General features: G+C 38.9%; 1 protein-coding gene across 6 annotated transcripts in view; it reads left to right on the forward strand.

Moving 5' to 3' along the window:
* SYTL5 (synaptotagmin like 5) overlaps positions 1 to 21,587 on the forward strand; it is a 230,821-nt gene that overhangs the window by 1,676 nt on the left and 207,558 nt on the right. For 5 of the 6 annotated variants that reach the window (XM_058535634.1, XM_058535632.1, XM_058535635.1 and 2 more), the window contains exon 2: positions 2,465 to 2,556. The exons of the other annotated variant lie outside the window; for it this stretch is intronic. The gene's annotated coding sequence lies outside the window, so the exon portion shown is untranslated. The remainder of the gene's footprint in view (positions 1 to 2,464; positions 2,557 to 21,587) is intronic. 6 annotated transcript variants of the gene reach the window in all.

The raw sequence follows: 21,587 nt of genomic DNA on the forward strand, positions 1-21,587 counted from the left end.
TCTCGCTCAAGATAGTAAAATTTCTTGGAAGGCAGGGGCAATCTCTTATTCTTCTTTGTATCCCTGGAGCCTACTAAAGTGGGAATCTGTTGAAAGAATGAATGAATAAATGAATTCCGCAGTCCAGATTGAGTTGACCATTCCTTGAATACCACCCGGGCATGCTTTTTCTCATTCCTAGAAGATAATCCTTCTAATTCAGTGATTCTCAAAGTGTGGATCCTCTGACTACATGGTGTTCTAAATAAATGAGAGTTTGTCATATTTGGAAAACATCTATAAATTGTGACTTTTTTTCTGCAAGTAAAGAAAAACCAATTAAAAGTGGCTTTAACAAATAGAGTGACCTGATAGCAGATGATCACTGGAGTTTGTTCAGTGGCCCAACAATGTCAGGGTTCTGGGTCAGTGCTTTACCCTCGTGGTTTCAAGATGGCTCTGACAGCTCCAGACATTACATCCTTAACTCATGTTCAGAGGCAGAAAATGAGGTGGAAAGGGGTAGAATAGTTTCCCTCACGCAACTTTCTCTTATCAGAGAATGAATATCTTTCCCTAAAATTCACCAACAGAATCTCCTTTGTATCTCATTTGCCAGAGCTGGGCCACGTGGCAGTCCTTAGTGACGTGGCAGTCCTTAGCGACGAGGGAGTCTGAGAAAGTGAGAATCAGGCTTTTCAGCTTCTATGTATAGTGGAAAGGAGGCCAGGGAGAGGGGGGTTGGAGATGGCTTTGGGGAGCTAACCAGCAAGTGTGCTAGACTGTCATGAAAATGGGTCTATTTTAACCAGTGACCGTATTAATGATTGGTCCAAATAAAAAATTAAATATTAATCAATGTAGCAAAAGCACATTCAGAACAGGGTTCTCTCCCCAAGGTGTATGGTATTTTGGGGGTGCTAAATAATCACTTTGGTAGAGTGTGTTAACTTTTAGAGACTGCAAGTAGAAAAAAATATATATATATAGCTCGTATGGTTTCCATTATATTAAGTATAGGTCAGATCCTCTAGTTTCTGGAACAGAGTAAACATTCAGTAAATAGTTCTCCTGTGAGTGGACTACTGAGGTTGGGAGCTTCACAGCTTCGCAGGGACAAGTGGAAAGAGTTTAGCAAGAAAAAACTAATTAGTGATTTGGCACCCATGCCCTGAAATGTTAGTTTATACAACCCTAGGGTCTTTAATTTGGATCCTAGGAACCTGGAGGGAAACTTAACAGGAGGAACAAGAAGAACATAAGGAGAGGTAGTAGGTACTGACAATTTAGGTCAATAGATTTTCTTTGGGGGGCTGGGGGTCCTCTCTATACCTGTGCTGTGGAAGATGTACTACAAAAAACGTTCAAGATGATCCCTAGCACACAAAAAAATTTTAAGTTGATGCATGAAAAGAAGAGAGCACATATTACTGCCAGCTTTGATTCTTGACTTTTTCCCAGTAGGAATCCTGCAATATTTACAGAAGGACCAGGTTTTGGGACACAATGGTGAGAGATCAGCTAAGCAAGTACCAAGAGATTGAAATGTAACAATTTCAGGACCCCGTGCCTTATATTTCTTACCAGTCAAAGGAAGGCTATCAGTGGTTCTCAAATTTTGTTGCACTTTAAAAATCACCTGGTGAGCTTTTAAAAATCCAGATTAAAGGGCTGATCTCCAGACTACTTAAATTGGAACCTCTGGAAACAGGACCAGGTATCAGGATTTTTAAAACTCTCTAGATGATTCCAATATGCACTTGAGTTGGGGGACTGTATTAGTTTGCTCAGGCTGCCATAACAGAGTACTACAAACTAGTTGACTTAAATAACAGAAATTAATTTTCTCACAGTTCTGGAGGCTACAAGTCCAAGATCAAGATGTTGGCAGGGTTGGCTTCGTCTGAGGTTTCTCTCCTTGGCTTGGACATGGCTGTGTTCTCTCTGTTTTCACATGGTCTTTCCTCTGTGCATGTCTTTGTCCAAATTTCTTATAGGGACACCAGTCATATTGGATTAGAGCCCACTCTAATGACCCCATTTTTACTTAATTACCTCTTTAAAGGTCCTATCTACAAATACAGTCAAATTCTGAAATACTGGGGGTTAGGACTTCAGCATATAAATTCAAGGAGGGGGGCATAATTCAACCCTTAACAGGAACCATTGGACAAGTACAGCACTTCTCAAACTTCAATGTGCATACAAGTCACCTAGAGACCTTTTTATAATTCAGGTTTCAATTTAGTAAGTCTGAATGGGGCCTGAGATTCTGCGGTTCTAACAAACTCCACGTGATGCCAATGCTGCTGGTCCACAGAGAATACTTTAAGTGGCATGATTTGGTCTAGATCGGTGGTTCTGAAGCTTTGACAGGCATTAGAATCACCTGGAGAGCTTGTTCAACGCAGATTGCTAGGTCCTAGCCTCGGAGTTTCTGATTCTGTAGGTCTGGGGTAAGCCCCAAAATTTGCATTTCTAATAGGTTCCCAGGTGATGCTGAAGCTGCTGGTCCAGGGATGATACTTTGTGAACCAAACCACGTGTCTCTGACATTTTGCGACCTGAAGGTATTGGGTGAGTCTAGTTCATTACATACATATTGTATGTGAAGTTTATCTGTGGTATTTGCTATCCTAATCACTGAGAGTGTTGCCTTTTTTTTTTTTACCAAGCTTAATTACTTTTTCTGCTCACGGGACAAAGGATGAGGAAATGAGAGAAAATGCTGCATTGAGGTCTCTTTTAATCTCTTATACAAATTGAGGTGAATGAATATAGAGCCTACACATCAGCCCATTTGTTTCTTTTCATGTTTCTTCTCCAATCACAGAGCTAAATTGCAGCGTGCCCTTATACCAGCTCAAAGATGATTTTACAAGACTGGTTGCTTGCTTCCCAATATGTGAGTTTTCTTGAAGGATTAACTATTCTAGAAATTGTGCAATCTCAAGGGGCATTGCAAATTTCTCAAAGCACATTAATTTTAAATTCTAATTTAATCACATTTTTCTATCTACATGAGACCAACAGTGATCTACGTTAAACAATACAATATCCCCCTCTTCAAAATCATTGGATCTGGGAAAATCGTCTGCCTGCTCTTTGAGAGTTAAATCAGTAAATTTCACATTCTGTGGATGATATTACTCACTTGTGGGAGTAAAACAAGAGACTCTCTGTAAATGTGGGATTAAATGGTTTAGAAACATCCAAAACTTTAGTGACCTGGGTATAATCTCAAGAATGTGATTGTATTTTAGAAAGTAGAAATCTATCAAAAATAATAATAGCTATTTTTTTTGGTTGACTGTGGTGTGCTGGCCACTGTACCTATAGTATCTCATTTAACCCTTGTAACACACCTATAATATATCAGATGTGTGTGTCAGTTATATATTGCCATAATAATGCTGCATAATGACCAACTACAAAATCAGTAAGATGTGGCAAAAAGCATTTATTGCTCATGTGTCTAGAGTCAACTGCAGGTTGGCAAGATGGCTTTCTGATCTTGGCTGGGATTGCTCACATGTCTTGGGGTTACCTGGATATTGGCTGATCTAGCCTAATCTTGATTGGAGTAACTGGTGTACCTGGGCTCTGTTGCACGTTTCTCATCCTCCAACGGGCTACCCAGCCATATTCTCAAGGCAGTTGCAGAGGTGCAAGAGAACAAATGGAAATACACAGGCCTCTTGAGGCCTAGACTCATAACTGGCATATCATTACTACCACCTTATTCTGTTGGCCAAAGCAAGCCACATGGTTATGCCCAGAGTCAGAGTGGGAGGGTCCTACAAGGTTACATGGCAAAAGGCACGGATGTAGAGAGGAGTGAAGACTAGGGGCCATTTTTTGCAATCTGTCAGAGAGGAAAAAAGAAAGTTCAGAGACATTAAATAACTTGTTCAGATCACATTACTTAAAAGAGGTGAAGCCAAGACTCAAAAGCAACTTTGATGACAAAGATTAACACTTTTTCCTTTATGCCATGTTGCTTTTCTACTTTTCATTGTACCCTGTTTAGAGAAAAACTATGTCAACAGAAGGTATACGGTCAGCCTAGAGGATAAAAAATTATCTTTGTACATTAAGTCACAACTGAGGTTTTACACACACATGTGTATGTATATGTATATTACATTGTATTTTTCTGTTTGCTCAATTTAAAGTATTTTATGTTATTTTTAATTTTTATTAGCGTTCTCTATTGTGTCTCTGAAGCACCTAAAATATTTTCATTTTAAACTTATAAATGGATTTAACTTGTAATCTAATAAATCTTTTAAACAAAGATAAAAGCAAGTTTCTTGCTGCCCCATTTATTCTGGGGCTGTTCTCAAAAGAATGAGTCTTGCTAAAGTATTTCCCTTATTTATGACTTTTCCAAAGTTATGTCAGGTGTATAAGGCCTCTATTCAGAATGAATTTGCTGTTTCCATAAATGTTTTGAGTTTACCCTCGAGGCTTTCACACATTTTCCACATTCCTGGTGAGTTTTGCCAGCAATTGGTAGTTCACCTCCCGGCACTGTCTAGAGGAAGAGGTTACCTGTCATGTTTCCAGCCTGATCATCTGACCCACCAGATTAGACAAGCTCAGTTGTGGAGATGGATACAATAGGCTGGCAGAGCCCAATGCCATTCAGCATTTGAATTGTATAACGAATTCTCTTTCTCCTGATTTCATGCTCAGCAATCAACCTTATGATTCCTCATGTTCATTGCCTTCAGGGAGAGAATAACCTGGTCAGGCTGTCTGGTCTGCCTGAAAGTTGTATTTCTCATTGTAATTACTAAGCCACCACTCTGGCTTTAAGCACTTGATGAGTGTTGTGAGTGTGAGTCAGCATCCAGCACCTTCAAATCCGATAAATGCAGAGACATTGATAAGATCAGTTATCTGAGGCTATACTGCTGAATGCCAGGCCTGATGATGATGATTCACCAAAGTGAATTAACATCAGCTAGTGTTTATTAATCATCTTCTGCATACCAGGTACTGTGCAACTTTATTTACATGATCTCATTTAGTTCTCATAACAACTTTGTGAGGTAGTACTTTTATTTCCATTTTACAAATAAGAAGACTGAGGTATAGATTAAAAACTATCCGCAAATCAGATGGCTACTTTGGCAGAGACTTCTAGTTGCCACCCCATATCCTTTCTCACCTCCTCCCTTAGTGACAGAATTCAGTTTTATTCCTGGTGGTGCTGCATCCAGTGAACAGTCTTTGTTACCCAGCATCTCTTGTACTGAGGTATGATCCTATGACTGGGTTCTGCCAATGAGATATAATTGTTACATTATGTGGGACTTCTAGGAAGCCTGCCTAAATAGAATTGACTTGCCTGGGAGGAGGACCCTTTTATACCTCCTGTTTCCTCCAGCCGCTAGCCTGGAATGCAGGCATGATGGGTAGAGCCATCTTGGACTATGGAGTGACCTCTTGGATGTACGCCAGCATTGAAGCTGTTAGAACAGAAAGATAGAAGAAGGAATCTAGGCCTGTGGTGGCACCATGGAGCTACTGTGCCAGCTCCATTCCAGAGATCTTTGCCTGCTTCCTGAACATACTAGTGTTCTCTTAGCAGAGAGGAAAGGTAGGGATGGCTGTTGGGTAGGCAGAGGACGGTGTTTACACACTATGTGCCAAGTGCCTAACGTTTTAACTGAATAGATACATGCGTTTGAGTTCCATCTCTGACACTTACTAGCTATGTGTATTGGGCATGCCTTGTGCCTCGCTACACTTCCCTTCAACCCACCTTTTAGTCAAGCCATTGATCTAGTAACCGGTTTCATGTGGGTGTAACCAGATAGCACCTTACCTTAGCCTGACAGTGAATATTTCACTTTCCACCCCAGGACTTCTTTAGTGTTTCTACACAGGGGCCAGTTGGAATACCCTGGTGCCCACACATGTGTATTATGGAATGTGAGGGAGTTAAAGGCTCAAGAGTCAATCCTTGACTAACGTGGGAAAGGGAGCCAGGAATAAATGTTCCCTTCTTCCATCCTTAGCCAGATAATTCTGAACCGCATTTTAGTATTGTTTGCTTCTAAGAAGTTCTCAGAGGGTCTAAGCAGGATTAAGCCCCAGTTCTCTACAGTTGTGGCCAACTTAAAAATACACTCTTGTACTGATTTTCTCTCTTTTCCTATTCCCTTTCCACAATTCCCTACTTCTATTCCCTGGAATTACTTCCCCCAAAGTAAACTACGTGCTCCCAAACCCTTGTCTTAGGCTCTGCATTCCAGGGAGATCTCAGGTTAAGACATTGTTTAACCTTGAATTAAGCTGTATTGATAAAACTTTGGCACTTGCTGACACTTTTTTTGCCCGTTATATGATGAAGCAGTGTACTATCTGTGATGTACAAAGATGGCAATACCTTATGAAATCTGGTAGTATCAAGTATTGGTATGAACATGGATCAATAGGAATTGATACACCTTGTTGATGGGAGTGCAAGTTTGGTAAAATGATTTTGGAAAAGAAAACTTGGCGCTATCTTGTGAAGTGGAACATCCACATACCTTATGACCCAGCAAGATTTTTCTAGGTGTAACCCCTAGGGAAATTTTTTTGCATGTGAACCAGGAACTCTCCTTAGGAATGTCTTTAGCAACGTGGTTCATAATACAAAAATACTGAAATAACCTAATTGTTCACTGATGGGAAAATAGATAAATTTAAAAATTTGATATTTATTATCCACAATAGAATTAACCACTGTTATATGCAAGAACATAGATGCATATTAGAAACAAAATATTGAATGAAAAACCAAGTCACCAAAGACTTCATGCAGTTGGGCATGATTTTTATAAAGCTCAAAAACAAACAATATAAACAATACCTTGGAAGGAATCGTATATACATGATAAACTATAGAGCAAGGTAAACCTCAAATTTAGGCTAGTGCTTTCCTCTGATGGAGAGACAGAGGTGGGATAAGGTAGGAACATATAATAGATGCACTGACTTGAATAATGTTCTAGGTCTTGAATTAAGTGATTGGTTCATCAAGACTCATTCATTATTATTCTTTATAATTTATTTAAATGTGATATAGATTCTTTTGTATATGCCAGATATTATATAATATTTTTTAGAAAATGAAACCACCACCAACAAAGACACTGTGCTAACAAAGCACAGCCTTGATGAAAGCCTACTCTAGCCCTCACTCTGAACTAATGGCTCTCAGAGTCAATGTTCTTCATCTAGTGATGTGTTTTTTCCCTTTGTGTTCCCAAGTATATTGTAATCAATTGAATATGGCAGGACACAGGTTCAGTTTTCCTTATGGCTCTTAAGGGTCACATCCTCTAGTATATTTAGAAAAGAGCGGTTTGTTATGCCCTCTCTGCTCCTGTGTCCACTTGCCTGTGGTTCCTATATGTCCTGAGGCTCCTCACTGCTCTCTGTTCTGCATGATCCAACTGCCATTTTACTGCTGGTCTCAGCACAGTGTTCATGAGCTACTATCTCCCTTGTTTCTGTGCTGTGTTTGTGTGTGAGTGTGTGTGTGTATGTGTATTGGGACGTAGTATAATGGTAGGGAGCGAGGAGGCTATTAACATGACATGTCTCTTTATAATTTCAAACCTACTCCTTACTTTTCTTGACAATGCTATCACACAAAGCTGTAATGTTGTACCAGATTTTAAATGCTAGGCCAGGGTTTATAACCTTTAAAACATTTTTGTGCCATGGACCCTTTGATGAAGCCTATGGCCTCCTTATCAGAATAATGGTTTAAATACATAAAATCAAACACACTGGATTACAAAGGAAACAAATTATATTGAAATACAATTATCAAAATATTTTTAAAAACCAAATTTGTGATATAGTAATGTATTTCTTTATTAATTTATTAAACAACAAGATCTAGTGGTGGGTCTAATGACCACCCAAATTTTAAAGTAGTAATGAGCATAAAGGATATTTCACAATAACTGTAATGTGACATGAAAAATATCAGTGATTTCTGTTGGTGACAAAGTCATAGGTGCTAATACTATTGTGGTTTGTTGCCTACATTTATATTTGAAGTAAGTACTAAATTTCAGTTAGAGATTAGTGAACATAAGGATGTATTTTTTTTTCCCAATCAAGTTCATGGATCCTCTAAATTCTATCCATATACCATTGAGGTCCATGGACCCCGCATCGAGAACCTTGCGCTAAGTAAAACAAAGGAAATTACAACAGATGAAGGAAATAATTTTAAAGTGAGTACCCAATATTATCTAAACCATAGTCCACAGGAAAAGCACCTCCGTGGGATGCGGGGGAGGCATGAGTCCATCCCGATTCCCATTCTTACCTCACAAACCTTCTCTTTGAGAAGACCTGACTCTTCAATGCCCTTTAGACAAGACTCCATACTTCCTTTAGGAAATCCTGCCTCTTTCTCAGAGGAGTTGGTCTTACCTTTGGATTCTTCAGTCTCCCTTCTCCACTCTATTTTCCCTACTAAGTGTTGTCCACCTTCAAATGACTTTCTAGTGACTCCCACACAACAATGCAGGGTGGGCTTCAGCTCCCTGAGGCCTTTCCACTGTGGTGAGTTGTAGTGAGCAGAGCACATGCACCCTTCCTAACTCGCCAGTAAAAACACTTCTTTTCAGAGATAACACCGTCTTAAAATATAAGGAAAAAGAAGCATTTTCCTGACTACCTGATAAATAGGCTGCTCAAGTGTATAGTGAAGCTTGTATTGTATAATTATTATGCAGATGAGGGAGAGTTCTTTATTCATCCCACAGCTCCTTTCACATGGACTCATTACTGAGCCATAAACCTTTTAATGTCTGTTCGCTGAGCTACGCAAACACCTGGCTCCACTTTGAAATTTGTATGAGCCTGATTAGGTACTTAGTGTCATTTGTATCCTCCACAAAACCTACTGGTTGACTGATTTGTTGATTGACTTATTATTTTAACTATTTTTACAGAATTAGTAATGAATTTTTAATAAGCTTTATTTTTGGAACAGTTTTGATTTATAGAAAAATTGTAAAGACAGTACAGAGAGTTCCCATACACCTATACCCAATTTCCCCTATTATTAACATCTTACGTCAGTATGGTACATTTGTTACAGTTAATGAGCCAGTATTGATACGTTATCATTAACTAAAGTCCATGCTTTATTCAGATTTCCTTAATTTTTACCTAATGTCCTTGTGCTGTTCTAGATTCCCATCCAAGATCCAACGTTATATTAAGTCGTCATATCTCCTTAGCCTCCTCTTGACTGTGATGGTTTCTCAGACTTCTTTTTTATGATGATCTTGACAGTTTTGAGGAGTACCGGTCAGGTGTTTTATAGAATGTCCCTCAATTGGGATTCGTCTCATGTTTTTCTCATGATTAGACTGGAGTTATGTGTTTTGGGAATGAAGATCACAGAGGTGAAGTGCCATTCCCACATCATATCAAGGGAACATACTTTCAACATGACTTATCACTGTGGATGTTGACCTTGATCACCTGGCTGAGATAGTGTTTGTCAGGTTTTTCCACTGTAAAAATACTCTTTTCCCCTTTTCCATACTGTCCTCTTTGGAAGGAAGTCACTATATGCAGCCCACATTTAAGGAGTGGGAAGTTATGTTACATCTCCTTGAGGGAGATCTGCATTGGAGATTTCTCTCTTATCCCTCATTTACTTATTTATTCAATAATTTATTTATATCAGTGTGGACTCATGGTAATGAATTTTTAATCAAATAATCCCAATCTTATTTATGGCCAGTGGCATGAATTTCTGTGACTAACTGTGGCTAGCTCTATAGTTTCTAAGCACAGAAAAGAGTAAAACCAATGGTGACACATAGATTTTGTGTCACTATTTATCTATCTTTCCATTTTTTGTCAAATTTTTGGTTTAATTTCTAACTAAAAGAATAATTCAGTAACGTGGTAAAAAAAACTTCAACCATCAAAGAGCACACGGTGAAAATTAGGACTACTTTCTACCCCATACCTTTGTATCCCTCTTCAGAGGCATCTTCTGTTAACTGTTATTGATATTTTTCTAGAAATTTTCAGTGCATATATCAGCATATATCTATCATTCTGCTTCTTTAGACTCTAAGGAAGAGAATCAGGAGAGGGATAGCAGGGTAATGAAAGGGAAATAAAAAGAGATGGCAGGAGCAGACCAAAGATGATTAAGTCAATCATAGAATTCTTAACTCAATCACTATATTTTCTTGGAAAACAGTTCATTTTTCCAGGTTCTTTCTGGTGGAGTTTTGCTGCATCTGTGCATTTTAATCCTTGATTATCAAGGAGTGTGGTTCTATCAGTCAAGTTTCTTAGTTGAAAACAACCAAATCCCCTCTGTGTACTTTAAGCACAATGGTTTATTTGAAGGTATTAGGTGGTATGGTGTTTCTGGCCCAGTTCTCCCCACCTCTACCCATGCCTTTTGGACCTGTGACTTTGTAGTTTTTATCACTTAAGGAGAATATTTCTATGTCTCTTGATTCTTAGGTTGACCATGGGACTTGCTTTGACCAATGAAATGTTAGTAGGTATGCACGTAGAGGCTTGAAAAAGCAATTGCACATTTATACTTTTGTTCTTGCTCCTCTGTCATCTGCAAGAGAACATGCCAAGGCTAGCCTACTGGAAGATGAGAGACGTGATACAGAGCCAAGTCATTCCAGTTGTCCCAGTTGAAGCTATCCTAGATTGGCTCACAACCAATTGATGTCCAGACATGTGAGTGAGCTGAATTGCAGCTGACCACAGATACACGAGCAAGCCCAGCCCATCTGAACTCTGCAGATTCATGAACTAAATGCTTATTTTTGTATGTCGCTGAAGTTTGGGGGTTGTTATGCAGCGTTAGTGTGGCAATGAATAACTGTCACAGGTAGTTTACAGAATCCTTGGGAGGGCCAGAGAACCTGGTTAGGATGTTACTTGGCCAGGAGGACTGCCAACTATACCACAGGACGTTTATAGCAGAAATTTCACTCCTGTTACCTCATAGTACTCAGTACCTGTGATGCTAGAGAATAGAACCTTCACTGGTTTCTCCAGAGGAACCAAATGCCTCCAACCTATTGCTTGCAAGAATCACCGATATCCTTCACAAAATTTACTTCCTCATTCCAGTCTTCCTGTGGATGCATTTGACTGGTAGAATCTAAATCATACCTGGAACCTTAGCTGTGAGGGAGTCTGGAAAATGTTTTTTTTTAGCTTTCAAGCCTTTGCAGTACAAGAAGATCTGCTAGAAGGGGTTTGGAGTAAATGTGAATGAGTCACTCTCCAGTATCTGCCACAAAGGCATAGAGAAAAGAACTCAACTTCCTGAACCCCTGATTGTCTGCCATCTCTGCATGGGGACAATCAAGTTGTTGACACTCCCAGGATTTGAAATCCTGAGGCGAGGAGTCCTGGACCCTTTAGTTACTCTACACCAGAATTGCTATGGCAGTCTTAGCTCCAGGAAAGCAGTTTGGTTCTGATATTGTTGACTGAAGGTACTTCCTGCCTTTTCCTCCTTGGTGTCTGGCAGAGTGAGTAGCATGTGAATCATTCCAGGTGAAACAACACTTTATTTTAATTACATTGGACACTGTAAACAAGGAGTTTGACCTCATTTCACTTTCTCTGTAATGAGTGAAAAGCCACAAGCAATGGCATAGAGAAAAGCATATTCATGCTCTCATAAGGGAAAGATGTAAAGGAAGAAATATATCAATGTCTGTCCATCCCCTATGCTCATATGCCAATTCCTTTGATTTAAGTATCCTAAATACCTAAAGGGTGACAGTATTGGTCTGATGAATTTTAAGCTCACCCTTGCCCTCCAACTCCACTCCCACCACAAACTAGAATGGCTTTCTGAAGTGTCTGGTCTGGGTCATATGGCATTAACGGATTGACAGAAGACATTTCTACTAAATGAAAGGGCTTTGGGTGTAGGTGTGTTTATTTGTAAAGTGCCAGTTGTGAGATTGGCCACATGAAACCTTTATTCTCTCCTTTTTTCCTGTGAAGACCTTGTTCCAACTAAATATTTGCTGAAACATTTTGGTGACCTCTTTGTGTTTTAGTCTAATAGGCAAAATCATGCTGTTGCTAACACTACAAACACTGAAAAGGATTGCATTTGTGAAATATTTTAAGGGGGGGGTGAAAATAAGTATTCGGCTGTATAGCCAATATCTTGATTCTTGACTCGTTACCAGTAAAAGCAAGAGCAACCCCATTGAAATATATATATGTTTCTGAAGAGCACATAGTCTATAAACATTCCCAGGCGTGGCAACATGACCAGAACATTTACTTGGAGGATCGAAAGATATTCTGATATTGCCAGGATGCTGCTTGGCTGATATAACTTTGTACATCTAGGCATTTGGTAATCAATATCCCTTGTATATTGATAGAGAATCTAAATATGGAATAATCCACTCACCTAACTAGGAGTTTGTGGTAGACACTCATTGTCATTTTCTGAGGTAAATTTCCTTGTATGTTACCAAAAATATTGGTGCCAGGGTCTGAAACTTCTGTTCACAAAGGTACCATACTTGAATCAAGACTTAGGCCAGGGGAAACCTACTTTCACAGATTGGCACCACTTACACCACTCACTGGGTCTCCCACTACTCCCCTCCCTATAGAATCTTCTCCCGTGGCCAACTGATATAATCGTTGGCCATGGATGATATCATATACATTTCTACCTTTGCTTGTACGTTTTGACCTGCCTAGAGGACCTCCCTGGCCCTCTCTGTACGCCTATGATCTACCATATAAGGCCTGGCCTGGTGTAGACCAAGGTAAAGCTTAGCTATAAATCCAGAATTCTTCTGGTTTGCTCAGCCTTTGCCCACCGCTTCCTCCTCCGAACTTCTAACACACTTATACTTTTGGCAGCTAGGCTAGGTCTTCTGTGCCTCCAAGATGCCTACTCACAGCTAAAATGTTAGCCTCTAGAGGATACAAATAGACTGACTTGTAATTCTGTGTATCCTCAGCCTCTATATCAGTGCCATATAGATATAATCAGTCCTCAATTGATGGGATGTGCTGTGTAGAACCTCCAGCACAAAGCTACCAAGTTTGGGCAGCAAAATCCCTTGCATTTCCCTAGAGCTTCCTACGCTGGCATTTCTGACTTCTGACTTCACTATTATTTTTAAAAGGGTCACATGTTCCCTTTGTTACAAAGGGTCGCATGATTCCTTTATCCCTTCTCTCCAGTAATGGAGAGGAAAAGCCTTTTGTCTCAGTCTTTTGTCCCAGATACCTCCTTATGCTTTATGTGTATGAGGTACTGAAGCAGTGTGGCCTTTGGCCTGTGGGCTTGGCTGATTATCTCATTTAATCATCACTACAGCCCTAAAAGGTTGGTGCCATTATTATTCCTATTTGGAGATGAAGAAACTGAGGCATGGAGAAGTAACCTAATGTCACAAGCTATTAAGTGGAGGATCCAGGATACACATCAGAACACTCTGGCTCCTACGTCTGTGCTGTTAACCTCTACATCACACTGCCTTTCTTGATGCCCAGTTGGTGTCCGTTAGATGACCTTGTAAACCTCAGAGTTTCCTGAGTTAGAAAGTTTAAGCAAATGGAAGGGATTGCTAATCTAGGAACAACTTCTGTTACTCTCACTGTGGTACCGAGAATCCCAGAACATCCTCTTGGTGGAAGAGCTAAATGGGTGGAAATTAAGTATGATACTCCCCTAAGGCCATAAAATACAGGACTTCAGAAACATCCATGTCATTAAGATCAAATCTTGTCTATAAGGGCAAAGCCAGGATGTGAATCCATACCAAGTAAAGCACAGGGTTTGGAATTCTGCTGTTGCCACTTATTGGTTATAACATGGGTGTGTTACTTTACCTCTCTTACTTGGCACTTACTAAATACTAAATAAGTCTTAGCTATTATTTGTATAGCACGATGTTTCTTTAGCTGTCTATCTTTCATTATAACAAAGCACAGTGTGACCAGCTTTTATGTCAATTAGAAAGCCGCTTGCCTCCATCTCATTGAATTAAATAAACATGTTTGTAAAAATGAGAGGGAACATTGATGATGAAAAAATGGATACTCAAGAAGTCTAGATGGTCAGGGCGACTTTGTTTCCTTTGTAATAGAATGACGAGTTGGAAGGAAAAGGAGTGAGTCACTCTAATACTGAAATGCTACCAATTTAGGATTTGTTTTAATTTATTATTTTATGACTGTTGCTTGTTTCCTGTTGCTGTTCATTTCTTATTCATTGAGGGAACAACAATCCTTTTCTGGCTTTTTGAGTTTCATAGCTGAGACATCCACTTTAAAACACATTAGCCAAACCTTCCCCCCACCCCACTACCACCTCATCACCATCTCAAACACCAAAAGTCAAATTTCCAAAATTGTCCAGAAGTATTGGATGTGCGAAAATGTTGACATGTGTTTTCTTTTTTGTGATTGCTTCCTATGAAGTGTTCAGCATAGGGTTATTAAGGGGAGGATGAACATTAAGGATATTTGTGTCGTCACTTCCCCTCTCTTAAAATGATGTTGGGTGGAGAGCCTTGAAGAGAAAGATTCTCAAATTTTATGCAATTATAAAACTCAAATATTGGGGGAAAAATTCCAAATGACAATAAAACAAAATTATTAGGACTTAGCAATTGATGATTCACTTTAAAGGGGAGAGTTTGAAGTAATAACATAAGTAAATATTAGCCTAGGGAAAGTGTGGATGTATTGTATAGAATGTTTAAATGCAAGTTATTTTTTCATTTTGTGCTGTGCCTTACCTGGGACTACTGAATGCATTTTCCATCTGTACACGTTTGTTCTTAGAACATATGCCTTCTGGCAATGCCCTTTATTACCCTTGGAAACAAAGGCACCTCTTCTATGATGTAGTTTAAATTTGTTTAACTTCTTCAGTCCTCAGAGATTGGTGGAGACGTGGCCTTACCTCTCCCTTTAATAAGCCAGGAACATGGTTATTTCAGAGGCTGGGAATCAATTTCCTGCCCCTGTATGCTCAAGGAGCCCTGGGTCTCATTACATGTGTCACAAGTTTGTCATGATTGTCTCTAGTCCCCTCGCTTAGCTGATCACACATATCAGCTTTTCTCTCAGTCACCTTTGCTGCCTAGTAACTGAGTTTCCATACTGCTGCCTCTCTCTGACCCATCCCATCACCGAACTATGCACAAGAGACTCTTTCTCAAAACCCCACTAACAGAAAGCTGTCTTTTTTAAGGCTTGGAGATAACATCAGAGAAGTACAATGCAAAAAGGAAATTTGGAACTGGGGATCAGATATATTGTGCTTTTAGTCCATAGGCCCTGCCCCTCTGCAAGGAGTCCTGTCATCTTCATTCTCCTTACCTCCTGGCCTGCAGCTGTGTTGCAGAGGCCCACCTATGGTCCCTCCATAAGAGTCATCATTTTCATATCCTCAATCCTTTCTATTCCTCCATGCCAGAAGAAGCAGAAGCCCTTTACAGTCATTATAAGCTTTGCTGAATGGATCCTGGGCATAATAAAAACACTCTTCTACATCATTCTACGGAATCCATTGCCCCTCACTTGGAAGCATCAGTTCATGGTTTTCTCCCACTAGTAATCTTCCACCTGCTTGGCTACAAATGCTCCCCAAAATAGTGTCCTGAAGAAGGAAAGAAACACCTTTTGGGTTCTACTCTGAAGAGTAAGAATGGCTGTAGGTTCAAGCAGCATTTTCTTTGTCTCCTAGTTCAGTGGTTTACAAAGGATGAATATGACTACGGAACCTGGAAGAAAGGTAAATTTAAAATATAAAAAAAACTTGTGTACCTTCTTGAGAACACCCGAGGCCTAACTCCAAAGGTCTAATCCCCCAAGATTTCATAGAACTCATGTGCCTAGTAGTAGGTGGAGTTCCATGTGTTTCAAAAAAACCCACCGCCACGAAAAATCAAGACTTCACTTCAAAGAACACTTAAGCCCACTTAGTAAATACTATGAATCTCATGTGTAAATCCTATTTCTAATCTTATTTAAGTTCTTCTGATTTAGCTCTTTATTAATTACCGTGGTGGAAGCAGGTGACATACTTAGTTACCATATGGATTTTTTCTATTGTTTTGTTTGAAAAACATCACTATCGTCTGAGGAGAGACTTAATATTTAGTGACTTAATTCTAAGCTTCTGGGTTTATTTTATTCAGTCAAGTTTTTAAAGATGTATTTACTGGGTTCCTGCTAAGGGTCAGACACTCTAGCAGACACCAAAGATGATTCAGACAGATCCCACTCTCAAAAAGCTTATATAACCTCCTGGAGAGAATCAACATACATATAAATAAATACAAGGTAGAAATTTGTGTGTACCCTAAGAGAGGTCTAGATAAAAAGGGCATTTACATCACTTAATATTCAAGATCAGTGTAATTCCTCTGGCACTTTCTACTAGCTACCTAGGGCATCTAACTTTAGGTTCACATCTTTGGATCCCAACAGACTTGGTTTCAAATCCTGCCTCTGACACATAACAACTGTAGACCTTGGGTTGTTCCTTTATATTCACTGAAATTCATCATCTCCGTTTATACAATGAGGTCAATAATTTCTCAGAGGATGATGGTGAGGATTAAATGAGATAACACATATAGTATATAAAGTGCTTGGTGCATAGTAGGTACCTAGCAGGTGTCTTCTCTTCCATTACTCCATAAGTAAGTGCTCTAATGTGTGAATACTTACTGTATAGCCCATAGAAGTAGGAAGTCACATCTTCCAATCTGAGGGTATCAATACATTATGACATATTTGAAACTTATTTTATCATGAGGCCTTCCCTGACTACCCTATATAAAATAACGCCGTAGTACCCCTCAATCTCTTTTCTACTTTTTTTCTCCCTAGCATATATCTGAAGTATTACATATTTACTTGTTTATTTACTGGCTGTCCACAAGAGCAAGGGCTTTGCCATTTAGTTCACCGCTATATCCCTGGGGCCTAGAACAGTGATTAGCATATAGGCAGTGCTCAATAAATGTTTGGTAAATGAATTATTATAGAGATTAAGACAAATTTTAATCAAAGCAAATTTAGTTTTTTTCTTTGTATTGGCTTTTGTGATAACATAGAAAACTTTTTGGAAAGTGAATCAATATCACTGGTATGTTGGATACTGAAGTTTTGGAACTTGACCATGTTTGTCAGGAATGCTCATCTCTTAGCTATTTTAAATTTTTTCCTGTGTGTTATTTGCATGTCTCCAGAATCCCTCCCTTGAACCCAATCAATCTCTCTCAGCTCTAGTAATTTATTTCCTGCCAAGGATATCTCTGATTTCACATTTTTAATTTCCACATCTTGGTTTCTTTTCCCTCCCTGACTCAGTGGTTTCTGCGTAATAGCTGCTCTGTCACATTTTCACCAGTAGGTGCCAGTATCTGATATGACTTATAGAGACAGATCGACCACTCATGGAGGTTTCTTTTTCTGTAAAATGTTCTGTCTTTTAAGGAGAATTCAGAAAGAGCAAAACATTCTCTCTGCTTGTACGAAGGCTGCGTTGCATCTTATTGACCTATAAAAAGATGGCATGACTGCGGGTGTTATATTTTGAACAAAAGGCTCTGACACCATTTTTTCACATAAATAAATGGAGATTCTTTATGGAATCTTTCTGATGGATATGTCCACACACTGTAAAGATTTAAAAGGTGTATTTAAATTAACCTAAAAGGCAATTATGCCATTCCATTTCTCAAATATTCAAGGAATTCTTCCATACATTTGGGCTACTTACCGACAAATCCATAGTCATGGTTCCCAGTTCGCATCTTAGTTTTAGCGAGTTTTGTTCAAAGCTCTGTGGTTTAAAAAATAGTTTAATGTAAGATGACCTCAACCAAACCAGGACACTTTCAAGAATGAAAGGGGTTGGTATTAATAGTTATGCCAGCACAATAGGCATAAACTGAGACTGTTTCAGGCAAACCAAGTTGCCTAGTTGCCTTCGTTGGGTGGGACATGTGAAAGAAAACTTTTCCAATGACAGTAGCATTTGCCTAGGAGAGATCAAAACTAAATGTTGTGTTTCACTACAAGTGGTTCTACCTACTTTGTCAGAGGCAAGGCCCAGATCCCATTATGTATAAAATTGTAAAATGCTGTCTTTTTTGGAGCATGCTGTGTCTCTGAAGGATTATTATGCTGTTAATGGACTTTTCTCCTTTTTGCTTCCTTTAAAGGGCGTGAGTTGTGGGCCCAGGAATTTGTGGGAGAAGGCAGAAGACAGAGGGCTCTAAACTGAGGAAAAAGGGGCTTTCCTCCTCAGCAGCAGGATAGCATACTGAATGGCTAAAGAGGAAGGGTGTCAGTATGAAACGCCCAGGAATGGGTGTGACCTGTGGGCTCTAGAAAAAAAATGTCCAAGAACAGGTTTTAAACCTTTCTAGATTTGTGTAGAAATTCCTTTCTGTTTACCACAAACCTTCAATCAAGTTAGTGAAATGATAGCCTAGTGTTTATTCTGCTTTGGTGAAAAATAGGCAGGGCTGTGTCAATGGTTTGGATCAGGTACTGTTGAGCTAAATGAAAGCGAGGAGGGCAAGATGTAGAGGAACTAGAATGCAGCAGGTACAAGATGGACAGAGGTGGCCTGGGGAGGATTGAAGAGGTGGTCTTAGTAGGAGCTAAGATAAGTGGCCACATTTGGGGAACCTCAGAAGCATTTGAGGAGGAAACTGGTAATTTTTTTTTGATAAATCAAAAGAGGTTTCTTAGAAAGCTGGAAAACTTGAGTTGCATATATAAAGCACTTTCACATACAGTTATTAGAATGACTTTAGTGTTATGACTGAGAGAGATGAAAAATATAACTGATTTGGTTTTGTCCCTTCTAAGGAGGAAAAATGTGACGAGAATTCAGAATTCAATCAGGCTGCACAGAGATTAACTGAAGGAAGTTAGCTGCAAAAATAATTGGAATTCAGTGTTGACTCCTAGGGAAGTCAAACAGATAAATTACTTTAGGGTAAAACCTGAAACCAGCAGAGACAAATCCCCCTCAAAAAAGTATTGATTGAGAGTCTCCTGCTTCATAGCAAGTATAAAAAGGGCTAAAGCCATCTATTAGGGCCTCACAACAGGATGATCATCCTAAAGCTTGGATCCTGTGTCCTGACTACCTTGCCTGTCCTCTGAGATGGTAACTTCAGTTTGACTAGTTGGTGATCTCAGTATGCTTAAGTATTGTGATTGTGATATTGAGACAATTAGTTATCCTTAAATATTCATTTTTTTCCTTTTATAAGTTAACAGAACCCCAGCTTTTTAGCTGGGCACATGGATACTCAGAATAAAGATTACATTTCCTAGCCGTCTTTGTAGTTAAGTTTGACCACATGAATACAGTTTTGTCAAAAGGATATAAGAAGTGGTATGCAACATCCAGAAGCTATCTTTGAAGGGAGAGGGGACCTATATTTAGGTGTTCAATGGTATATATGCAAGGGAACAAGTACTTTTCGAGCCTCTACCTGTCTCATGGTTGTTAACATTCTATTGCCCAAAGCAAGGCACGTGCCTGGACTCAGAATCAAGGGGAGGGAAAATATATTCTGTCTCTTGATGTGAGAAGCTGTGAAGTCACTTAGCAAGAGGCATGGATACAGAAATGGGTAAAGATTCAGGGCCATTAATGCAATCAATCTAACCTTAGAACTAATGCTTTTAAAATAAGCTTAGAATAAATTCGGGAATAGATTTTCATAGTCATCATAATACTCTCTCTGTATTTCGTATTTAATGTATTTACAACATTGAAGAGAATTTAGCATGTTAGAGAATGTGACAGACTTAGATTGTGATTCCAATTTCAAATGTATCCTTTTGTCATTAATTTTAGTCATTTGGTTTATAGTTGAAAGGTGTAAGATAACTTTACTGAATAAACAATATTGAAGGTCTAAGAAAATTTGAGATTCACTGAATTTTTAAATTGAATTTTTAGATTTTCTAGAGTTAAGTACTTGTAAAAATACTTCATTTAGTGCTCTTCTTAAATTTTAGCTCTTCTGAAAGGCTTTTCCTGACCATACTATTAAAATTGACTGTATCTCCTTACTTTGTCTTCTATTGAGCACTTACCTGACATTATATTATATATTTTAATGACCAGTTTTACCTATTAAAATGTACTCTCCATAAAGGTAAGAATTTTGTTTTGCTTGCTACCATATCCAGAACATCTATAAAAGTGCTTGGCATATAGAAGGTGCTCAAAAAATTTGTTGAGTGAATGAAGCTTTTACTTTTAGGTCATGCATTTGTAATGCTTAAAAAGAAATTTGAATATATTACATTTATGAATGTAATTTAAATTTTATAAATGAATTAACTGAATTGTAAACAGGACAGATTATTTAAGGAGTTCGGTCTGTTCAACTTGAGTTGACTGAATATTAATCAAAAACTTACTAGTCAGTGAGTGTTAAAATTTGCTATGTTTATAAATGGAACAATAAGATTATCAAATTGACCTTGAACACTTAAAGGAGGGCTGGATTGTTAAATGTTACTATAGTAATTTGAATATTAATTTAAAAAAATTTAAGAGGTAACAGTCACTGGTCTTTTCTGAACACAAAATCTTCACATGGACTTAAAAAGCCTCACATTGTCCCCACAAAGTCTTTATAATGCACATGTGGGGAGGCATGAGGCAGTAAACATCTGAGTCCCAGAGAAGGAGCAAAAGGACAGTTATTTGCTGATATTGCTATCACTGGGGGGAATAATGATGCTGTAAGACAGGAAATGTAGAGATTGAGGTAACATGGAGGAGGTAGTGGACTCTGTTTTAAAGATATGTGTAAATACTTCCATGTCTCCAAAACTGAAATTGACTCTGTCTCTCTAAAAACCTTGTGATGGATCAAGACATTGGAGTTATGGAGGAAAAAGAAGAGAACATCTAGGAAGAATTATGGTGGCATTCTTGCTATAAATCCATTTAAAACAGGGAACAAATAAACAATTGTCAAAGGCTTAATGATGAAAGTACCTACTGGGAGTGTTGGAATAGCAGCAGTGGCAGTCACCGAGACTCTGGTTTCCATCACAACGGAATTTCCCATCTCTGGATTTAGTTTTCCACCGTTTTGGTTATATTGCCATACAACAAACCACCTCAATAGCTAGTGGCTTAATACAACCATGTTATTTTGCTCATCATTTTGTGGGTCAGGAATTTGGGAAGGACTTGGAAGGGCAGTTGTCTCTGGTTCCGGTGGTATAGGCTGGAATATCTGGGACTGGAAGATTGGCTTCCAAGAAGGATTTTTTTTACTCACATGTCTAGTATCTTAGTGCTTTTTGCCTTCTCATTCTCCGTATGTTGTATGATTGTTGAAGGCCTCTCCATGTAACTTGAGATTCTCATACCGTGGTGCTCAGGGTAGTTGCCCTTCTTACATGGTGGCTGGCTTCCGAAAGGCAGGAAGCAAGAGCTTCCAGGCCAGTTAAGGCCTACAAGTGGAACTGGGATAGCATTCCTTCCACTGATTCTGTTGGTCAAAACAGTCATGGGGCTGCCC

This window comes from Diceros bicornis, chromosome X, assembly GCF_020826845.1.
Source record: "Diceros bicornis minor isolate mBicDic1 chromosome X, mDicBic1.mat.cur, whole genome shotgun sequence".
In the NCBI taxonomy this organism is placed as follows: domain Eukaryota; kingdom Metazoa; phylum Chordata; class Mammalia; order Perissodactyla; family Rhinocerotidae; genus Diceros; species Diceros bicornis.